Source organism: Rattus norvegicus, chromosome 2, assembly GCF_021556685.1.
Source record: "Rattus norvegicus strain SHRSP/BbbUtx chromosome 2, alternate assembly SHRSP_T2T, whole genome shotgun sequence".
NCBI lineage: Eukaryota > Metazoa > Chordata > Mammalia > Rodentia > Muridae > Rattus > Rattus norvegicus.
Genome location: NC_141535.1, coordinates 15,149,488 through 15,172,936, shown reverse-complemented (window position 1 = coordinate 15,172,936; position 23,449 = coordinate 15,149,488). Strand labels below are relative to the sequence as shown.

At 38.2% G+C, this 23,449-nt stretch overlaps 2 long non-coding RNA genes across 2 annotated transcripts in view; one reads left to right on the top strand and one right to left on the bottom strand.

Annotated features, from left to right (window-relative positions):
• LOC147995963 (uncharacterized) overlaps nt 1-19,114 on the bottom strand; it is a 24,411-nt gene extending 5,297 nt beyond the window's left edge. The window contains exons 1-3 of the long non-coding RNA XR_015673610.1: nt 18,957-19,114; nt 308-424; nt 141-237 (exon numbers count right to left, since the gene is read on the bottom strand). This is a non-coding gene — a long non-coding RNA (uncharacterized LOC147995963). The remainder of the gene's footprint in view (nt 1-140; nt 238-307; nt 425-18,956) is intronic.
• LOC148006627 (uncharacterized) lies at nt 18,989-23,449 on the top strand. Its single transcript, XR_015673617.1, has 3 exons — nt 18,989-19,391; nt 19,521-19,574; nt 21,134-23,449. It is a non-coding gene; the product is annotated as an uncharacterized LOC148006627 (long non-coding RNA).

The window sequence follows — 23,449 nt, the reverse complement described above, 5'->3', positions numbered from 1 at the left end:
CATACAGGCACATTCTGTATTTAATCTTGTTAAGCTTTTTTTCATGCTCATTCCATTTTCTCCCCTTGGGCTTTCTGTAGACTACACTTTTAGAGTCAATCCCTGCTATGGTTATCAGGTTGCTTGCTAGCTGTACTCACTTAAATCCAGGTGGAAACCAGCACACCAGTGGGTGACAATGTTTTGCTCCTGGTAATTGACTCAGCTCTTAGGCCTCTGACAACAGATGCCACTTTCCTGTAGGAAATGAACATGTAAGCACATGGATAAATGCTGCCATTTAAACATTTTAGGGCTATTTTCTTACCTAGTTGTTTGCTGCAGGTCCAGAATGGGAGTTCTGACCACTTACTAGCCAGAGAGCCCTTGCTCCTCCGCCTGTGTTAGTAGTTGTTTAACTCTGTGGTTCTGCTGTGTCTCTTTTCTATAACAAAAGGAGAGCTACTGTTTTTGTTGGTTTTTTGTTTGTTTTTGTCCAAATAATTTGTCAAGACAAAAGAAGGCAGATTCACTATTAAAATGGTTGGCCAGCACTTTTTCTGTATTTCAAGTTCTCGCTCTTGTATCAAGCTCAAATGTTGTAAAGTCATGACATTTAGTTAAGGCAGAAAATACAATTGAATCTTTTTTTTCCATCTTTATTAACTTGAGTATTTCTTATTTACATTTCGATTGTTATTCCCCTTCCCGGTTTCTGCGCCAACATCCCCCTAACCCCTCCTCCTCCCCTTCTTTATGGGCTTACCCTCCCCATCCTCCCCCCATTACCACCCTCCCCCCAACAATCCCGTTCACTGGGGGTTCAGTCTTGGCAGGACCCAGGGCTTCCCCTTCCACTGGTGCTCTTACTAGGATATTCATTGCTACATATGGGGTCAGAGTCCAGGGTCAGTCCATGCATAGTCTTTAGGTAGTGGCTTAGTCCCTGGAAGCTCTGGTTGCTTGGCATTGTTGTTCATATGGGGTCTTGAGCCCCTTCAAGCTCTTCCAGTCCTTTCTCTGATTCCTTCAACGGGGGTCCCGTTCTCAGATCAGTGGTTTGCTGCTGGCATTCGCCTATGTATTTGCTGTATTCTGGCTGTGTCTCTCATAAAGAGACGAGAGATTATTGAAAGAAGTGTGAAAGACTTAAGTGGAGAAATAAGGAAACAACTAAGTGGAGCTTCTACAGAATGAATTAGTGATATGCCCCACAGCGGGACATAACTGCTGTCCTAAATGAAGGGTAGAGCGGGGGATGGGGCGCATCAGCCAAGATGTCTTTGTTTTCCGGTAGTTCTCATCTTTCTCCAGTGTCCCCACCTGGTGAGCAGTCTTCACACAGGAGGACAAAGATATTCTTTGCTTATGGCTTTAGTTGGCTTTCCTTTAACCCCAGAGTTAACAGCAGCAACACAAATGAGAGAGTCGGTGTGCTTTAAAACAAAAACAAAGTAGTGTGCTCAAACTATTTTAAACGTAGGGTCTTTCCCTATCAGACAGCTCGATCAGATTTCTACACTAGTAAGCAACCTCAAATTACTACATTTATAACGCACGATTTTAATTATCCAAACTCCCACCCCTATTTTTTAAAGGAAAACATAAATCAGTTTTTAATAAAAAATAACCTATGAGAGACGAATACTTTAGAGATGGCTGGCAACAGCTTGTTGCTCCTCTACTCAAACTGCTAACTAACCCTTGCTCTTGTTTAGAATATTTAAAACCTATCTCAAATGTGTGGCAAGCCTCCCGCCTTCCTGCCCAAGGGTGGTAGGATCGCATGTATGGGACTCTTCCTGATACTTGAAGCCAGCATATTCGCACCTTAGCACAAGTTACCCAGATTTCCGGCTGTTTCTCTTCCCCTTCATCAACCATGTAAGAAATACTAGCTTGCAAAAACGCTTACTAGACACTAGCTATATGGGTGACAGGAATAAGTTGCCTTTTCTCATTGAGATTACAATTTAATACGGGTCAGTGTTAAACTATAACAAGCAGACGTGTAAACAAGATTTTAATATATTAAATATAAAGCAATTGGGTGTGTATTTGTAGCATCTATAGAGATGCCAGTGGCCATCTTTCATTTAATGTGCATTTAAAATTTTAAAATGAAAGGTAAATAGAGCTACACTCCAGCAGACTTGAGATGACTTTCCACAGACTATCTGACATGCCTTTTAAAAGTAACGACAATCTGCTTTCTCTGAAAATTTCTCCACTTACTCAAGTGGAATCTGTGTCCTTCACGGCACTTGTTCACATCCTGCATTTTCCTTTAGCACTGTGTGGTATTCATCTTCCTATCCCCTCCTCCTGCTACTTCCTCTTAGCACTTTCTGCTCAAAAATGCCCCATTTTGAGCCATTGCCTAATGGAAATCTATTAAGATCAGGCAGCACCATAGATCTCCATGGATCACTTGGCTAAGGGTTCACGCCTCCCTCCTCGGATTTTTGTACTTATTTCGTGTATCATATTCTGATTGATTTCATGTATTATAGATTCATTTAATATGAATGTAAACAGCTGCCTATTGTTTGCTACAAGCGAGAAATATATCCCAGCTTTAGCAAAGCTTTAATTTTAGCTTGTTCCTGAAACACAATTTCTTAAAGTGAATGTTTTCAAGTAATCATGTTAACTCTTGAATGTAGTCAAGATTTTGAGAGTCAGTGTGAAGTAGTATTACTGATTGAGGTGGAAAGGATGAGATGAAGGACAGAAGGAAGGAAGGGAGGGAGGGAGAGAGCGAACATAAATTTGGGTGAGTGGGTAGGTGGGGGAGAAGTTAAGGAAGGAGTAATAATATGATTGAAATCCATTGTATTAAATTCTCTAAAAATTAATAAAACTATTTTTAAATTGCTACGTTGTTCATCTATTCAAATGCCTATGTGCTTTCTGCTTTTAAATTTTATTGAAAAGAAAGGATTTTTTATACAATACATTCTGATCAGTTTCTTCTCCCTCATCTTTTCTCAAATCTTTCCCACTTCCCAGACCAATTCAAATCCATGCCTTCTTTCTCTCTTAGGTAAACAAACAAAAAAGACAAAAAACGAAAATCAAAACCAAAAGCCCAAGAATAAAACGAAAATGAACAAACAAAACAAGAATAAATAAAAAAAAGCCAAGGTGCTAGCTTATTTAACTTAAATATATGTTAAAACTATTGAAGACTTTATCTTCGAAAATATATGCAAAATCTGAACAAAAAGAATTGTGAGAAGAGTTACAGAATACTGATTTATATACAATATGTATTAAAAGGCCTTAACATTGGTATTGTTACTTTACTTTTTCATCTAATATTTTCAAAGGGCAAAGATTTGTGGGAAACCTTGAATATTTAATGATTTAACTTTTCACTTCATAGTATGTGTGAATACTGATGTTCCCCCCTCCCCAGTGCTGGTTCCCATGAACATTATATAGAAAAAAGAAAGACCAGAAAGGAGAAGTAAGCACATTACATTTTGATTAAGTCTGCTGGCAGATTTCCGTGATGTCAGCCCTATTTTGTTTTGCTCTAAAAGCAGGAGCTCATGGGCTTGTTTCTGTGTTTCTCTAAGCCTGTGTTCACTCCTAATCCTGAGTTACTCCAAAAGGTTCATTATCTTTATGAACTTGTAATTGTGACAATTCAAATATAGGATGTATTTTTCTTTGCAGTTGATTTGTGACCCTGGTTGCATTCTGACTGAGCTCATGGAAACAGTACTGAGAAGCTGTCTATAAATAAGTAGTTTTGTTTACAGGAACTTACTGTGCAACTGGACTTCGAACACCTGCCATTAGTTCAAGGCTGAGAAGTGAGAGGAGGGGTTTCAGTCCTCCAAGACAATCACAATTACAAAAAAGCCACCCACAAGCCGATGTGGGTCCAGTTCTCTTGTTAATGCACCTCAGGGATTATTATAATGTTTTTCTTGTTCCCTCCCAGTATACCTCTCCTTACTATAAACTTTCTAAAAATCCACTGGATCGGACTGTGTGTCAAGTACAACCAGGATGAAAAAAAGTATGTGAAAGCAAAATAGCTAGAATTATGAAAAAAGTATGTACAAAGTTTTATACCCCTGATGTGTAACTTAAGCCAACTAAGACACTTCAGTCCTGTGGGCTACTGGGAGACTAGAATCCATTTGGAGTTTCTCAAATGTTCCTGCAGATTGTTGGGGTATAATTATGTCACCTGTCCTTTCCATGCTCAGATACTCAGTCTTTTCTGTCCTTGGTGTATGGTGGGTCACAACAGAAATCCCTAGTGTATTTATTTGATATCATGATCATTCAGCTAATAAATAATAAAAGCCAGACACTTGTTTACCTAAGATATGTTTTGTGAGTTTAAAATGTCACTAGAACAGAAAGGCTTTGCTTCTAGTGTAAGGCCTACTGAAAGCTTGCTATGGAATGAGTAGGCAGACATTTCTGTATATCCTACAAGCGTGTTATACTGTGAAATGATAGTTCACAGGACAGTCTGGGAGTGAAGCCCCTTTTCCTCTTCCTGTGAGGCCTGTCAGGCCACACTTCGCAGTGGCACAGCCCACGCTGACTCTGATGGTTGGGAACACATCTCTAAGAAGAACTAGTACTGTATTCTGAGTCACATTTTCTATTTTTATGTAAAGTCCTATTTAGAGCTTGGCTACTATTAGACTTGTCCTGATTTCCCTTAGTTACTGTGATTTTGTCGGCTGATTATTTGCAACACGCACTTTAGGAGTTAGAGACAGTCCTTGATAGATGCCCAAGATGAGAGCAACACGCAGGTAGACTATAATACAAAAAGTTAATCACCTTTAGAACATCATTCATTCAAGTAGAAAACAGAATTATATTCTCTTACAGAAAGTAGGAAAGAATTATTTAGAAACTTTCGCCAGAAACCATCTGTCAATGGATATAAAAGAACTGAAGGAGAATTCACCTCTCCTCTCAGAGTTGTGTTTTCATTAGTAATTATAAGCATGTGGATCCAGAAATAGACATGGGGGATAGGAAGACACCACCGCAGTGGCCAGTACTTTCAGACATCACCACAAAAACATGCACTCAATATTTCACAATCATCTTCCCTGGCAATGTCACAACACTGCCTCAGGCAAGGTTCTCCTATCCTTTTAGAGTAGAATGTGCCCCTCCTCCTGTAAATCACTTTTCTTGAAGGGCAAACTAAACTTCCTCTCTTTCAAAGCCATGCTTGTCATGAGGTGGGAAACCCTGCTCATACCACTGGAAAGCCATTTAGTGTTCTCAGTTGGTTTCCAAGCACAATTCCTGGCAACCTCCTGTTTTCGAGCATGGAGCCCTACCTAGAAACAGAACTCTGGGTACTTTATTACTAACAAGTTGTTTTGTACAGTATCCTGTGTGTGTAAAAAGGAGTCATGTTTTACTTCTGTTGCTACTGCTGTTTTCTTGCTTTCCTGAGCTTCTGATAAAGCTAACGCTACTGAGGATAATAAACTTGGTCACACTGAATACCACATCTTGTCAACATATCTCTCTTATTCTTCTGAGGATTCTCTTGGGTTCCCCTTCTTCAGGGTTACCAAACAGTAAGGCAACTGCAGAATTTATATGTTTATCAGTTTGGTTAATGATAAAATATGAAAATAAACTCTAAACTTTCACTTTGTGTGTTCAGTGGGGGTTGATTTTTATACTTGAATAGAGAATAGCTTGGATGCAGCCCTTATGAGGCAAAAATTTTAAAATAGTGGCAGTTTTCACTCCTGGCTACTACTACAATTTATAAAAAAACCACACTATCTTTTAACCTTGTGAAATTAAAGACAATGCAGTCTACACAAAAGCTGGAATCAGGAGTCTCAACTCGATATTTTATAATGTTGAAGCTTGGTAAACCTTAGTGAGAGAAGGATCTAGTGTCTCCTCTATTCTAGAAACTCACTGCTGTAGAATCACAGAGAAGAGAATTCATGACCCAATGAGGACAGAAAGGAAATTATGGTAAAGTTTAAAGGCTTTTCCTCTTCACCTCACTAAGAGACAGGCTGAATCTCTGAAAGGAAATTTACACATTTGCTTATATTTTAGTTAAAATATTAATGATAATATAAATTTGCTGAAAATATAAAGTATGATGGCATAGATATTACATTTTGGTAGTAGAAGTATATTTCAAAATTCACTTAAAATGATAGCAATTGTATTAAAAATTAAGAGAGACAGGATTAAAATACCCATAATACCAAGTAGATTTTACAATTTCATTCTAATAGCTGTCTCTGTTTCGTAAGAAAATAAGTAAAATTATTGCTTCATTTGTTCAAATTTTAAAAAGTAGATGATTGATTTTATTAAATAAGTTTTAAAGGTTTTATTGCTCAATCCAGACAAGTGTGATAATTGATCATTTATTTCTAAAAGGAATTTAAAAAATGTTTAAATCTAGAACTGATTTTCTGGGACAGATCCTGTTTTCCCAACTTTTAAACTTCAGATAAAATTATTCTCAATTTACTTGGGACAAAATATTCAGAATACAAGGGGAAATACAAATACCTAAATTATTGGTAGATTCCTTCATGAAGAAAGGGTTTCATCTTTTGTAACATAGTAGAAATTATTATTAGTTATTCTGAAGTCAAGTCAAAATCACTATAGTTGTCACGATATAGTCAGCAGTCTCACAAGAAACAAGGTGAAATGTGTGGCTGAGACCTTTCTATCTTACCATCTCCTCTTCTTAGGGAGAGGTTCAGTCTCAAGCCTTATCCCTCTAGAATTAGTGCAGAACATAAATATTTAGCAGGAAGCAGCAACTGTTGCTCTAGTTAGCAAAAAAAGATTTATATAGATAGAAATAAATAACTGTCCTTAGCAGATTGTATGGTGAAGTAAACTCTGCACACCTATAAGTATGCATAACCAATATATGACCATTTTCCAAGGATTGGGTTTAGGGAAGATAGGATAAACTCACTCACTCATTCATTCCTTCTATGGAGAAGTATTTTTGAGCAGTAACTACTATGAGCCATGAGGCTGTAAACAGCATCAGTGAGCCTTGACACATTTCTGTGACTTGAGCTATAAAAGGTTAAAAATTAATATCTAATTTATTGAAAATGTTATCAGCAAAATCTTTGGAAAAGTTACTTGGCAGCTGATAATGTTAAGCTGAGTGTTTTCACTGCAATTACAGCAAACAATAGGTTGTCTGAAAATTTTGGAATCCCTATACTTTTCATATTTTCTAACTCTATGTAACAAGCAATACAGGCGTGTATTTATTTAGTTCTACTATTTAGAACTACAATTAATACATGAGGTTTGTTTTTGTTTTTGTGTGTTAATCTAAAATAATAGTTTGTCTTGTTGTTGAGGAAAGAGGGGTAAACTATCTAGCACAGAAACTGTACAAAGACAATGTTCAGTAAATCTCCTTTCAGCAGGAGGGTGAACTATAGTATATGTACATCTTTATAAGGGTTATTTGGCATAGTGGGGGCTTATGAAACAAGGGTGGAATCATTTTTAAGGATTCATCTGTGTCATCTAGAAATAATAATTGTTTGTGTCAGGGAACTTTATCCCAGGCATGAACCATCAATGAATTTTCATGTGAGAGTGATTTCTGCAGTTAAGAGTGATTAAATCTGTTAACTAGAGAAACAATTTCTTCTTCCTGTCCATCCCTTGTCTTCTGCTCTCATGTAGAATGAGGAGTGAGAACAAACCAGGAAGAACATAAGTCATTGTGTACCTTAGCTCCCATATTCAATATAACATGTTCGAGTCACTGACAAGGCCGGATTACTGGCAGAAGTTTCCTAAGGTTTCATGGGGCCTTTTGTAATTTGAAAAATGTTGTTCAAAATGTAGGATAGAAATTACACATAATACAGTAAGTTAAGGGTCCTTGTTAAGTTAGGCCCCTGACGTTTAAGCTCTATTTGCAAGAAATTTAGTTTTTTTGGCAAAAAAAAAAACAAAAAATAATTAACTTGTGTATGAAATACTTTTTATTTAGCAGATGCTACAATTTCAAAAACCAATAATTGTGTATATATGCATCTTTTATCATCACCACCATCATCATCACCACCACCACCACCATCATTATCATCATCATCAATCATCATCACAATACATATTTGAACCTGAAAGTAGCTGGAACTATAATATATGCCTATGCTCTGGTGAAGGAGTCCAGAATGCAAATCTTGCATACTTTATTAATAAGCAGTGGCAGGAGAACAGTGCAGTCACTTTCTAATTAGCCTAAAATAACTCAACAGTTGCAGCTATAATTCTCCAGGATCTGTATGTATGGACAAACATAAGTGAAAATGGACCCAGGGAACACATATAAGCAACCCACCAGGAGGAAGAAGGTCCAGATTTCATAGAAAGAGTAATGGCAAAAGAGTAAATTTTTGCCTGAGCTGACAAGTATATCACACAATTATATGAGTCTTTAGAGGAATTTTCTGCTTGAAGAAAGAGTGCTTGCATACTAAAGTAATCATAGAAGTTGTGGGCACCTTCTCAATTGATTGTATACTAGATATGAGTATCTGCCACAGCAAACGATAGGTGACTGGATAGCTTTAACTCTTAAGTGGATTGCAATATTTCTGTTCCGTATTTTTATGAGAGAATGGGAAAATATCAATTTTCTGATGACTTCTAAGAGTAAATAAATGAAACCTTACAAGTTTGGCTAGGACTGGGAAGGTAGTGTTGTGGTAGAGTTCTGTCCCAGAGTCTCCAATAAACATAGCTTGAGCTGAAAAACTGAAAAGGAAAAGGCTGACTGAAAGGTACCAAAATCATTCGAATATGTAATCTTTACAAAAACATTTTGTGACTTTATATTATAAGGATTCTACAGTGCTTCAGAGCTTCATTGACATCCAATAGATGAAATATCTTCCCAGAGTCATTAATTTTCAAAAAGACATATGTTTCGTACTGTACCCAATAAAGTACTGAAGTTAAAGCTGTCTTCATAATACCAGTAAGGTCTCGGGGCCTATCACACTGCTCATAGTGGCAAGTACTCGAGGATACATTCCCAAGAAACAAAACAGTGAAATCATCACCTCTGTTATTTAGAGGACATATTGGGAAATAGTAATTAGCTCCTACAGAGAGCCAGAGGGAAAATAAAAAGAATATAATTTTGCCTTTTGACAAATAGCTGTGTAAGTAGCCATTTTGGTAGCTGTCAAATATTCTGAGGCTGAGAGGGTATCTGTGGGTAAAGTATGAGAAACAAGAGTTTGAATCTTCAAAACCTATGTAACAGCTGAACCACTCAATTAACTGGCTGTCCAAAACAAAGACAGGATCCCTGAGGCACTCTAGAAAATTCTGTCTCAATAAATATAATGGAGAGGGGTCAATAAAGATACCATTAATTTTTGTACTCCACATTCATGAACACACATATATAAATAGAAGAGTAGCACACACATGAAAAACAAGACACACTTTTGAAGTCTGCATTTTAAATAAAATCATGCAGCCTTTAACTGGTTGTGGCTTATTTCACTTTATACAATTCTTCTATGTCCACTGTTTATATAAGTGACTATTTTCATAAAACAGCAAGTTTTAGGCAATTATCAAACTCTAGAATTGGAGGGGACTGGGAAAATGTTAGACACAGGACCTGAATCTTTCGTAAGACTTGAGAAAAAAGTTCAAGAGACAACGTTATACGTCTTTGTTGTGGTGATTATAGTTGGTACTAATATGCATGCGAAACTTCTGTGAGGTGAGCTTGTTTCTTTTGCGACATAAAATGTACATGAGCTATTTCTAGGTTACGTAGTCTGATTCAGCCAGTTTATGATGCATGCATATGTAAAATCATGATGTGCATCATAGTATAAAACACTTTTATATTCGTTAACAGGGCTGAAAATATAACTCAAAATTAGAGTACTTGCCTAGTATGCATGAGGCCTACAGTTGAGTTCCTAGTACTTTCAAAACCAAAAGCAAACAAGTAAACAAACAACTGAATTCCTGAAACCAATGATTCTAAAGGAAAAGTTATCTTACCTCCTATTAGTTGAATTTGTGAGTAATGTGACTAAAATGGAATTATTCACTCTGGAAAGAACCTCTGGAGTTTCTACCACCTCAGTGTGGAATCCAAGAACAAGACTGAGCAGCGTGACTGTCAGTCACTCAGAAGCCTCAACACTTAAAAGTCATAGTGGTGTTGGGCTTTGCTGGGGCCGTTGAAGAGAAGCACAGCACAGTGCTCCACTCTCTCTGTCTTCATCTTTGAGGCCCATAGGTCTTGTCCACCTTGACATTAAGGCCCTGTCCTTCAACCCATGTGAGGGCCATCAGAATGTGGTAATGTTATCAGTGGAACACTCGCACTGCAGGAAGTGTCACCTTCAGAAGAGCACATCTAAGCAAGAAGAGTAGCACCTTCATCTAGAAAGCTCCTGTTTACCCAAGTAGCACTTTGATCTGTAACCAGAACCCCGGAGAATTTATTTAGTAATAGTCCTGTCATATGCGGTGCATCTACTTTCCTGATGTCAGGCTACAAACACACACGCGTGAAGATGTTCTATTTAAAGGCAGTCAGAAGGTAGGCTCAAAAGTCTGATTTATACAGAAACGTCCGATGTTTAATATTAAGTCCCACCCCCTTTCTGTACCATTCATTTCCCCTCAGGATGTTCCTTTGATTCACTAAACATGTAAAGTTGTAAAAGACAATTTTATCACATATCTGAAATATAATGAGATGACATATTTATCAACAGTGACTCTCAAAACTTCTGCCTCCTGTTCTACTTGACATTATAACATCTGTAAGTCCATTCCTTATTTAAAAAATGCTTGTGCATACATTCACTGACAAGACTTTCTATTTTCCAGTGACACTTCTATATCACTCATCAACCTGATATGTTTGTATAAATGAACGGTTTTGATGACGGAAGTACCCTCTTCAAATGCTTTTTAAAATCTTATTAAGAAAATAATGTTAGCTTCTCATTTTTATGCTTGACTCACTTTTCTCCTCAGTTTTCAAGGCATGCTGCACTTCTTTGAGATCATCCTCACCATGACTTTCTCTACACTGCCATGTCTCGTTGTTGACCTTCTGGTTGTGTTCTCTGATGTACATGCCATGACCTCGTCTTCTCTTACCTGAAACTTACTTCTAGTTCTCCAGCTTCTATCTACCCATCACCTAATGTCGATCTTAGATGAATCTGTCCAGAAACTACTGTGTCTCAGAACATGTGCTGATTCCCTCTTTAGAATTCTTTCCATAAACAGTTGGAATTAACGCAGCTAAGAATCAGTTTATCTGATGCGTGAGTTACTCTTTATGAATTGTATTTTTCCTCCTAAGCTGTGACTTCGCTGAGATCTGTGCCCGTGGTTTTGCTATGCACTGCTCTGATAATTTCTTTGGGTATGGTAACTGCTCTGTATAGTGAAAATTCCATAATTGTGTCAAGCAAGTACACATTTACTCCTAGCACATTAAATGTACAATATAATTAGAATTACTTTTAAAAAACAAATGGACTGTGTCTTTTTTCATGATGGCGGTGGTGACTAGATTTTCACTTGTTTATTTTTCCTACTGCAAAAGGCATGGACCTATAAGTCTATTTTTTTTAAATCAAAGAAAGTTTGAGAGCTTGACTTACAAGTCCGACTAAATAATTAAGTCATTGCTACAGCGACACATTTTAGATAGAGTGCTTTTCTATCTGCTTCATCTACCTGGAGAAGAACATGGAAGACTTATCCGCCCACGACTTTGTCTCTTAATAAACTGTATCGGAAACTTTTGTATGCTCCTGGTCTAAAATAGCACACCAGCTCCAACATTTCCTTAGATGGCTGATTACTTAAGAGCATCGCTTAAACCTTGTTTGCAGTTATTTTTATAAGCTAGAGTTTCTGCTCTGGGAAATTACTTCAAATGTTTGGCCAACTTGGGCCTCTAACAAATAGTGCTTGTCAATAAATATTAAACAATCATATGAATATGGAGTTGGAAATCTGAATTCTCTCTATACCATGGGATTTAAAACCGTCCTCTCAAGGTTCCTGGGATATGGGGGCTAAAAGGTCTGTAGCAAATCCTGTATTATTCATTGAGAACACCCACAAAGGACCACACCAGGAAACCTTTGCAACTGTTTTGGAGTTTTACTGTAATGAGACTTTCTGCAGTGTGTCTTCTTTTTTTTTCCCCCCAGAAAAGAGATGCTGATAGAATGTTATCCTGCCTTTAAAGTTGTGGTTTACTCAAGACTAATGACCTGAGGTGTCAACTCAGGGAATTTGGACTGTGAGGTTTTAGTTTTATTTTTACTGGGTTGTTTTAGAACAAATGGTAAACTAGTTCAATGAAAGAGGAGCCATGTACAGAGGAATGTATTTTACCTTGTATCGCCTGAACAACAAGATTTCAGAAACACGGCAGTGTTCTCAGGGCTTCCTAAACCAAGACGGGGATTCAGATGTGGAGAGAGATCTTCTTGGTTTTGTCCAGATTGGGTTTTGACCTCAGTGGTGATCTAATCAACAGTGTTTCTCCTATGGTTTTTGATCACTGGAGGAGTGATCACAAATTGAAAGTGTCAACCTGGAGCCATGCAGCCTTGTTTGGATCACTGATCTACTACCTGTAGTTCAGAACAATTTTCCAGTCTCTCTGCAGCGGTTTGCTGACTTGTTAAAATTGATAGAAACATACTGCCTCCCTCTAGGTCATTGTAAAGATTAAAGTACTTGGTTTTCTCTTCTTTTTTTTCCTTTTTCTAAGACAGGATCTCCTGTGGTCCAAACCTGATTTATCATAAAATATTTCTTTAAACTCTTGATCCTGTATATTCTAAGTTCTGATATTTTAGACATATGCTACCACAGTTTTTAAAAACACTTAAAGTATTTCCTATCACAGATTACATTGTGTCTCATGTGTTAGCTATTACTTCTAATTCAACCTTCATACCCACAGTGGGGCTTAGTATATGTTAGTCACTTAAGAAATCCTAATTGGAATCTTAACGTTCTTTTGATTCACCCAGAAATTATTTGAAAAGCCATTTGTGATGGGGGAAAAATGATCTACTGATTACAACCCTCCTAAGTCTAGTTCATTTTGTCCAATTCTATAGTCTGAATAAACATCAGTATAGCTTAGACTTCCTCTAAAGTCCCCCTTGTGACCCTTTTCTGGTTGTGCTGAAACAAAAAGCAATGGACTTAACACTTCAATATCCTCTTCACAGAGGCCATGGTGCATTTCAGCATGTCTGAGCAAAGGGAAACATAATGACCACCTGCGAACTGGCAGGTTTCTCAAGAATGAGGATGGAGGCAGCCTGGGTTTTATTCTGGGGCTCTGTTCTTACTTCGACCATAAGTAGAACCCAGGGGGATTTCCATTTCTGTCTGACTCATCCCAACTCTAATACACTGGATATGGTCCTAATCCACCAGTCTGCAGTGTGACATACACACCAGACTGTCACATGCACACTTGCTTCACCGCTCTGGTCTCCCACTGAAAGCATCTATACTGCCCAATCTAACTTGGATCTCTCTTTGTTTTGTTGTTGTGCCTTTCCTCTCCCAGAATGGTGCTTGAGCCACAGACCAAAGCCTTAATTCAGCTTCTATTTCCCTGAAAAGACTGATGCTCTTAACTGAGGTTGGTTGTCTAAGTAACAGAATGTGATCTCCTAGGCACATTACTGAATAATAGTTTCTGAGAGAGCGTGGAAAGTATGCAATATTGGCATAATAGATCAAGACTTTCATCAACATAAAAGGAAAGGAATTACAAGGTACTTGCTGACAGGGAACTGTAGCCTGATAGGGCACTCAGGGGGCAGATACACTAAAAGCATTTGGCACAGGGAAGTGTATTTCCTGGACAGATGTGTTCCATTCATGAGAGAAGTACCTTGCACTTCTCCCGAGCTTGGACATGTAAGTTACAAGGAGGCCGAGGCCATGTTGTGTCAGCTACTGTTATCACAGGAAGTCCAGCATTGTCACCCTCTTAAAGTGACATTGCTTTAAGAAAAGCAGACCAGTGCTGTTTTAGAAGGAAAACACAGTGATTCCATTTTTTGTCTAGTGTTTTTGACTCTCAGTGGTAAAGAGATAAACATGCACACTTTTTATGTGATGTATGTGCTTGTAAAATCTAGGCTATGTTAGCACATGGATTTCTTTTCCTTTCTATAATTTAACTTCATCATTTGCAAATAGTATTAGGATTATGGACATTGGGAAATGTGAGCTTCCAAGGTGTTGCTCAAAAAGGATAAATATGTTGAGTATGTCTCTTCATCTCTTTTTTTTCTTTTTTTTTCTTTTTTTTTATTGTGTCAAGCCAGGAGAGGAAGAGAGGGAGAGAGAGAGAGAGAGAGAGAGAGAGAGAGAGAGAGAGAGAGAGAGAGAGATATCTTCATCTCTTGAATAGAGAAAAATACTCAGCAAAATTCTTCCTAATGTTTTAGTGGTGTCACAAAGTATGATTTCTCCACTATGAATCAGAAGCTGTTTTTTTTTTCTACTTTTTATGGTTACTGTAACATTTAAGCTCCTCCCAGTGTTGTACTTATTTTCTTTAGATCTGAATGTGTTGATTAAGTTTTCCTTCATCCAGAGAGCCCCCTTTTACCATAAATCTAATAAAAGGGCTCCAAACATAACTATGCTGTCCCAGGCTGCCCTTTTAAAGTGGATGGAAGGTAAAATGAGCTGATTAAGTAACAAACTACAAATGGATGCAGGCAGTAAGCACAGAAAACTGTTTTTTCTGCCCTGAAACATCTGCACAAATGTGGAGAATATGGTTAAAAACATTGGCGGCAGCCAGTTACTGGAATAGCTAGCACTTCCAGGAACAAATGCATTCCTAATGAATTTGTGGACACTGCATTTACCGCAACAACAGCAGGTTTTCTCACACAGGCGCTCCGTAGCACGGCTTCGGGGGCTTTATTGACCTTCTGCACACACTGATAGGAGAGTGGTCTGCCAGCGAATGAGAGGCAGAGAGCCATCCAAAACATCTGAGAGAAATTTTTTTAGTATTTAGAAGACATACTGTTCTCTGTGCCAAAATTCGGGTTATTTTGTTAAAGGATTCAAAGAGTTAAAAAAAATTGGGTTTTCTAATGACATAGTCACACAATCTCTTCCAAGAGCCACAATACACGGAGATTTTATTTCATTCTGAGGCAACTCTAGTTTCTCGATGGCAGTATCAACAAACCTTTAACTGCCTGTGAAGGGTTTTTCTCCCTTTCATTATTCCTGCATAGGATTCTGCTATCTGCATGTGTGTTACACGAGGTGCAGAACAGCATCCCCCACATGGCATACAATTTTAGCAACTTGGGTCTGGAAGGAGGAAGAGAGAGGTCACGGTTCTCTTCATATCTAGCTGAGTCCAGACAAACAATAATCATCAAAAGAAAATATATAATCCCTTTAAGTCACATTCTGTCTTATCACTGGGGGGTAATCGATGGAAGTGAACATGTTCCAAGTTTACAAACCCGCAAACTGCATTTTGGTTGAGCCACTGAATGAAAGTTCGTGTTCCTGAGAGGTATGTTGTGTTATTGTGTAAGACCAATTTCAGACCACGTTAGTAGATCATCTCTAGCTTGTTTTCACTCAGACAAACCTGGTCTTACCAGAAAGCACATTTTTAACAATAATACATTTGTTGTGTCAAAATATCATAAACGTCACATGGGGTTTTACTTTTCTTTTGGTTTTTGAAATTAAAGAAGTCAAGATTTTCAGTCAAGATCTTTGGTGCACATCAAAGGTGGGTGTAGTGAGGAAGTCCTACAGATATTACTCAAAGATGTCACTACTCTCAGCCAAACACAAAAAAAAGAAAATTACACCATAACAAAGGCAATTAAACATTGAATCCCCAAACATTTATTGCTAATATGATACTAGAGGCAAAAACATATACAAGCTCCACAGATGGGCATTTATCATTCCATATTACCAGTACTACCACTGCCTCCTCTAAGAGCAGCTCACCGCATCAACCTTAATGACCTTTTCTAAACTTTATGTTTAGGCTGTGTGGCTTGTTTGTATTGTCCTTGCCATTTGAAAATGGCTCCACCATACAGGGTTTGGTTGATTTGCTGAGTTGAATTTGTGCCTCAAGAGTTAGGAGCAATAGTCTTCCAAGTCAGGAGAAAGGAGAACAGACAGATCTTTATGAGAGGTACCTGTCAGACACTAAAGATCTGAAATTATTCCTAAAACTTATTTTAAATAGTAGAAGCCCTAGATCATGTCGCTTCACCTAGCCAACCCTTGTCCCTGTGTGAGGAATGCCACACTTGACTCTTCAGTGACTGATGCCATAGGAGGCCATTTCTGTGGCTATGTCACTCCCATCAAACTAAAAAAAACAACAGCTAAAACATTGCCCTTCTCAACAGAAAATCAAATTATTGAAAATTATGTAACTATGCTTGAGCTGACTTGTAAGTTCGGTGTATAATTGATATCTAAGAAGTTGATAATACTTTGGAAGTCACCAACTTTTAAGTATATTTTATTAATTCCAAAATATTCCCTTGTCTTTGTCTTGATTTTTTCCAACTTGCTTGGGAATTTCTTATCTGGGGATTGTGTTGGCAATATATAGACAGTAGGCCTACTTTGGGTATTTATTTCTACTTCTCCACATTTCTTTGTGTGTATTGTGTGAATCTGTATGTCTGTATGCTTGTGTACATTTATCTCTCTGTGTGTGCATAACTATGTGTCTGTTTATATGCCAATGCGTATGCATATGGGTGTGAAGGTACGTGGGCTAGTCTGCATATGTATGTATATATGTATGTCTGATGTATATATGAGTATATGTATGTGTGTATGTGTTTTTGTGGTTGGGCAGGTACATGTGTATGTGTGTGTGTGTTTAAGTGAGGATTTCTATTGCTTCAATGAAATGCTGTGGCCACAAACAAGGTGTGGAGGGAAGGGTTTATTCACCTTATACTTCCACACTGCTGTTCATCACCAAAGAAAGTCAGGACAGGAACTCACAAGGCAGGATCCTTGAGGCAAGAGCTGATGCAGAAGCCATGGAGGGGTGCTGCTTACTGGCTTGTTTCCCTTGGTTTGCTCAACCTGCTTTCTTATAGAACCCAGGACCACTAGCCCAAGGATGGCGCCAATCAAAATGCACTGGACGCTCCCCCACGAATTACTGACAAAGGCCTTATAGTTGGGTCTTAAGGAGGCATTTTCTCAACTAAACCTTCTTTTCTCTGTTGACTCTAGCTTGTTTCAACTTAACACATTAACCAGCCAGTACAGTGTTTATACTTGTGTTTGTATGGGTGGTCACATGCACATGAGTGGTGTGTGTGTGTATATGTGTGTGTGTGTATTTGCACGAGTGCACACACATGTGGGTAGCATGGAGGCCAGAATTAAACCTTTGGTATTGTACCTCAAGAGCTACTCACATTGTTTTTAGAGATAAATCTATCATTGGGACCCAAGGTTCACTGAATCTCAAAATGGCTGCTTAGTGAACTCTAGATATTCTCCTGGCTCTGTCTCACCAAGTTTTCCCACCAATACCCGTGGATGTTTACATGTGTGCCAGGGGCGGAACATGTGCACAGCTAGCTCTTTGATGCCTGAGCTGTCTCTAGCCCTGCTTTATGTGTCATCCAGTCCATTCAAAAAAGGATGTAATGAAAGTCTTTTAATTAAAGTACATGCATTTGAATGGGGTGTTCAGATGAGACCTTAACTCATATATCTCAATAAAATTTTGGAAGAAATTTCTACACTATCCAATTCACCAAAAAGAAAAAGAAAAAGAAAAGAGAGAAAAGGAAAATATTGTATCAGAGATATCCCATGTGTATAGAACACATAGCTTTGAGAGATAGTATAAAGTTCTTAGGATACCTAATTTACCGGGAGAGAAGAAATGTTTATGAATCATTTCTTTATTGATCCGGAGTAAGGTCCAAACGTACCTTTTAAATTGTTTTCATTTTATTTTTAATTATATTTTTGCCTGTCCCTTTCCCTTTCCCTCTCCCTCCCTCTTTCTGTCTCTGTCTCTCCTCTGTGGTGTGTGTTTGTGTGTGTGTGTGTTTGTGTGTGTGTGTGTGTGTTTCTGTGTGGTGTGTTTCTGTGTGTTTGTGCATGTTTATGTGTTTGTGTGTTGTGTTTGTGTATGGTGTGTTTGTGTATGTGTGTTTCTGTGTGGTGTGTTTGTGTGTGTTTGTGTGTTTGTGTGTTGTGTTTGTGTATGGTGTGTTTGTGTATGTGTGTTTCTGTGTGGTGTGTTTGTGTGTGTTTGTGTGTGTGTGTTTGTGTGTGTGTTTGTGTGTGTGTTTGTGTGTGTGTGTGTTTGTGTGTATGTGTGTTCCTGTGTGTGTGCTTGTGTGTGTGTTTGTGTGTGTGTCTGTGTGTGTGTTTGTGTGTGTGTCTGTGTGTGTGTTTGTGTGTATGTCTGTGTGTGTGTCTGTGTGTGTTTGTGTGTGTGTTTGTGTGTGTGTTCCTGTGTGTGTGTTTGTGTGTGTGTTTGTGTGTGTGTGTCTGTGTGTGTTTGTGTGTATGTCTGTGTGTGTGTCTGTGTGTGTTTGTGTGTGTGTTTGTGTGTGTGTGTTTGTGTGTGTGTGCACATGTGCATCAGAAAATAGCATTGGATTCCCTGGAGCTTTAGTTACAGGCAACTGTGAGTTGTCCACCTTCGGTCCTGTAAAACTAAACATGAATGCATGAACAAGTTATTCCACAAATGTAAGGAGAAGGTGGACAGATATTACTAACATCTGGAATCCATTAAGTCTCCTGGCAGGAGTTGTTGTCACAGAGGAAAACACTAATGCCAGAGGCAGAGGCACAGCCCACCCCTCCCCATCCCCAAATAAGGAAAGATTCAAGCAAAATACCTTGACCTCTGGTCACCTGCCTCCCATCGATCACTCTCACTTGTTGAAAACCAGTAGAAACCAATGGGTGAAACCAACAGGCAAGGAAGCCAGGACAGGGACTATGCAGAGGTCATTCTTCAGTGTAGAGCAAGATAGGAAGGCAAGAGGTTGGAGACAAATAGGAAGTGGCAGCATTCAAGCTAAACCAGTGTACCAGCAAGTATGAGAGTGATTGCTTGGCCAGTGGGCAACCTAGAAGCTCTTTGAATAGTACAGTCTGAGGAAGATACTATAGCATGGCCCTTGAGGCTGCCTAGTCCAGCACAGGCTTTTTCACATTTGAGGCCGAGACTAGAGCGCCGTTTACAGCCAGAGTCACACAGGGAGGCCTCCAAGACACAAGGTGTCTTCTTTCATCTAAGCCTAGTTCCTAACGTCTTGATAGAAGTCTCTGTAAGTAAAGCTGATCATTCCTCCACTCTTTGGCAAAGAGGTTGACATAAAAAATACAGTTTTTCCTTGTTTAGTCCCTCATTGTATTTTCTCCTTGGTAGGTTAATTCATGTTTGTTTCTCATTCCAGGCACTCAAAATCAGTGGACAGAAACTGTTTCTCAAAACCAGGAAGTGAGTGTAGGTGAGCAAAGATGTACTGACTACCAACTTTCATGGTTTTCTGTGTAACATCTCTCTTACAATTTCCTATGTTGACACTCTAATTGTGATATCTATTCTAAGTAGTTTTAAAAGGGGAACAGTCCCTTATATTTCTATTGCATCAAATCTTCTTACTAATATTGTAAACATTTTGAAAAATTCAAAACTTTTGGTTTTAGTAAGGATATGGACTTTTCAGAAATATACCTATTAGAAAATTTAGTTTGAAAACAACCATTTCAAGACAGAGTGATTTAAAAAGAAAGCATGTAGTGTATGAAAAATTTGTTTTAGGTAAATCTGGCGAAATAATGCTAAAAAGGTCTATGTGAGGAGCTAAATGGGAAATGATATTTATAAGATGGAGACGCAGGGCAAACCAGCATAGTAGGGAGGAGAAAGGGCATATGTTTTCTTGTGTACGTTGAATATATGTAAAATGAAAGCAGAAGGGGAAACACTGGGGTGGAGTTACACTGAGAGGATGAGGGATGCTGAGAACTGGAGGGTAGTGAAGCACAGGCGTGAGCAAAACACATGAAATATATGTGTGAGAAGATCTTGTTGAAACACGTTCTTTTGAGTCACAACTAAAAATATAGTTAACTAGAAACCTTCTAGTTAACTTAAACTTTGCTTAGTATATCTCATTTCAAAATTAGAGCTAGGTCTCATAACTAAATCTGTGAAGGAGTTATCAATTGTTTCTTTCTTACTATAATGAAATTGAAAGGTTATATTCTTTGTAAGACTATTTAATTCCAATGAATCAAGTAATACTTACTGAAGACAGGCAGTTTACTCTGAGGCTAGAGTCGAGAGTTTCTCCTCTAATGTCAATGTTAATATCTTCTTTACACACACAGGAACACACACACACACACACACACACGTATATTTGTACAAAAATCAAATTTAAAACTTGATAGTGGTTTTCATTATGTTAACATCTTTGATCTTTTTCCTTAAATAACAAATACTGAAATAGATTAATTACCATTTTACCTAAAATAAATCATGGATTAAGAACTCAGTAATATCTGAACTGTATTGTTTTTAATTGCTGTATACACATCCACATCCACACCCACACCCAGCCACCACCAAATACATATTTACTAAAAATGCTACTGTGGCAGGGGAAAGGGGAGAAGAAAGAAAGAAGAAAAGTAAGAAGACTTCTTTGTATAGCTCTGTACCCCATTTTTTAATAGGGTTATTTGAGCTAAACAAAGACTTCTCAGCTGAGGAATATAGAATGTCTGATAAGTACCTAAAGAAATATTCAACATCCTTAGTCATCGGGGAAATGCAAATCAAAACAACCCCGTGATTCTACCTCACACCAATCAGAATGGCTAAGACTGAAAACTCAGGTGAAACAGATGCTGGCTAGGATGTGGGGAAAGAGGAACATTCCTCTATTTGGTGGGATTTCAAGCTGGTACAACAACTTTGGAAATCAGTCTAGAGGTTCCTCAGTGTTGTTGTAAAAATATAAAAAATAAAAAATAAATGCTGTCTTTTATCCCCCACTAGGTCCGGCACCTCAGTGCCCCAAGATATCTGCCAGCCTCCTCTCACTCAATTACACTTAAATCTACAAATGAAAGAACACTCAACACAATAACCTTTTACTCAATTGACAAGATATAATTGCCTACCTAAACATACAAAGTCCAGTACCTTCCATCACTTAAGAACATTAATAACAACTTGTAAATACACAGAGCTGAATCTTAACTTCAGCTTCCATGTTGTCTACTGGCTACTCTCTCTCTCTCTCTCTCCCTTCTCTTCCATTCCTGTCTCCTCTTCCTCCAAACTCTTCTCCAGCCATCATTCCTTCTCATCCAATGACAGGCTTCCTTCTATCCTGGTCCTGCCCTCAACTGCATTTTACAATTTAAATGGAGAGAAGGTTCTGGTGAAGTCACTGGAGTCCTGAGTATATGACTAGGCATTAGTCCTTGGGGCAGTGGAATTAGCATCAAAATACAGATAACTCCAGGGCAAACCACAACACCTCAGAAAATTAAACTTAGTACTACCTGAGGACCCAGCTATACCACTCTTGGGCATATACCCAAAAGATGTTCCAACATATAACAAGGACACATGCTCCACTATGTTCATAGCAGCCTTATTTATAATAGCCAGAAGCTGGAAAGAACCCAGATGTCCTTCAACAGCAGATTGAGAAGGAAAAATGTGGTACATTTACACAATGGAGCACTACTCAGCCTTTGAAGATAATGACTTCATGAAATTCTTAGGCAAATGGATGGAACTAGAAAATACCATCCTGAGTGAGGTAACTCAATCACAAAAAAACACACATGGTATGTATTCACTGATAAGTCGATATTAGCCCAAAAGCTCAGACTACCCAAGATACAGTCCACAGACCACATGAAGCTCAAGAAGAAGGATGACCAAAGTGTGGATGCTTCAGTCCTTCTTAGAAGGGGGAACAAAAATATTCATAGGAGATATGGAGACAAAGTTTGGAGCAGAGACTGAAAAAATGGTGATTTAGAGACTGCCCCACCTGGGGTTCCAGCACATATACATTCAGCCACCAAACCCAGACAATATGGCTGATGCCAAGAAGTGCATGCTGACAGGAGTCTGATTTAGCTGTCTCCTGAGAGGCTCTTCCAGAGCATGACAAATACAGAAGTGAATGCTCACAGCCAACCATTGAATTGAGAACAGAGTCCCCATTGGAGGAATTAGAGAAAGGATTCAAGGAGCTGAAGCAGTTTGCAACTCCATAAGAAGAAAAATACCAACCAACCAGATCTTCCAGGGACTAAACCACCATCAAAGACTACACATGGACATACTCATTGCTCCAGCTGCATATAGCAGAGGATTTACTTGCTGGGCACCAATGGGAGGAGAACCCCTTAGTCCTGCCAAGGCTGGATCCTTCCCTCCCCCAGTGTAGGGGAGTGTCAGGGGAGGGAGGTGGGAAGGGATAGGTGGTTGGATGGGGGAACACCCTCATAGAAGAAGCAGGAGAGGATAGGGGATTTATGGATGGGAAACCAGGAAAGGGGATAACATTTCAAATGTAAATAAAAAAATCCAATAAAAAAAAGTTAGAAGATCTTTATAGGAAAGGAAATTCAGTGTTGACTGAAAACAGTCTACCCAGTGTTTCCTCATGAGTTCTTTATAAACTTCCCCTCTAGCTCACTTACAATTAGAAATAAACACTTAAGACATATATTGAAATGGTTCTTTAATATCTTGAAAACACCACCCACATACTTTCCTCTTCCTCTTTCCTTCTACTTCCTCCTTTATCAGGTCTTGTTTTCAGATGACAGTTCAAGGAAACCTGATCAAGAAGCTTTGTTGGACTAAACAAATTAGAATTAACTCTATTAATGTGTAAAATTCCAGTATTGCACTTTGAAGGACTTTGCTTATATTCTTAAAAGATAGTTTTGATGCAGACTTATGAGTCATTCAAAGATTTTAAAAATAACTTTAAATTTTTACAAGAAAATTTGTGTCATGTATTTTGGAACGTGCTAGGGCCATACTTCTGCCAGCAAATGTACATACTAATTAATTTCTTTTTAAATATTAGCATAGGATGAAAGATTTTTCCTCAAAATTAACTGATAATGTAGGCTTCAGTTAACTATAAAATTAAATTATATATGTATATATGTGTGTATGTATGTATGTATATATATATTCCACTCTATTCATTTTAACTCATAAATGATGATATGTTGTTATCAAACTGAAATGAATATTTAATTTGTTCTATATGAAATACTGTATATGAAAATATTTTATAAGTTCAAGTGCCATTTATTAACAAGAGTCTAAGCC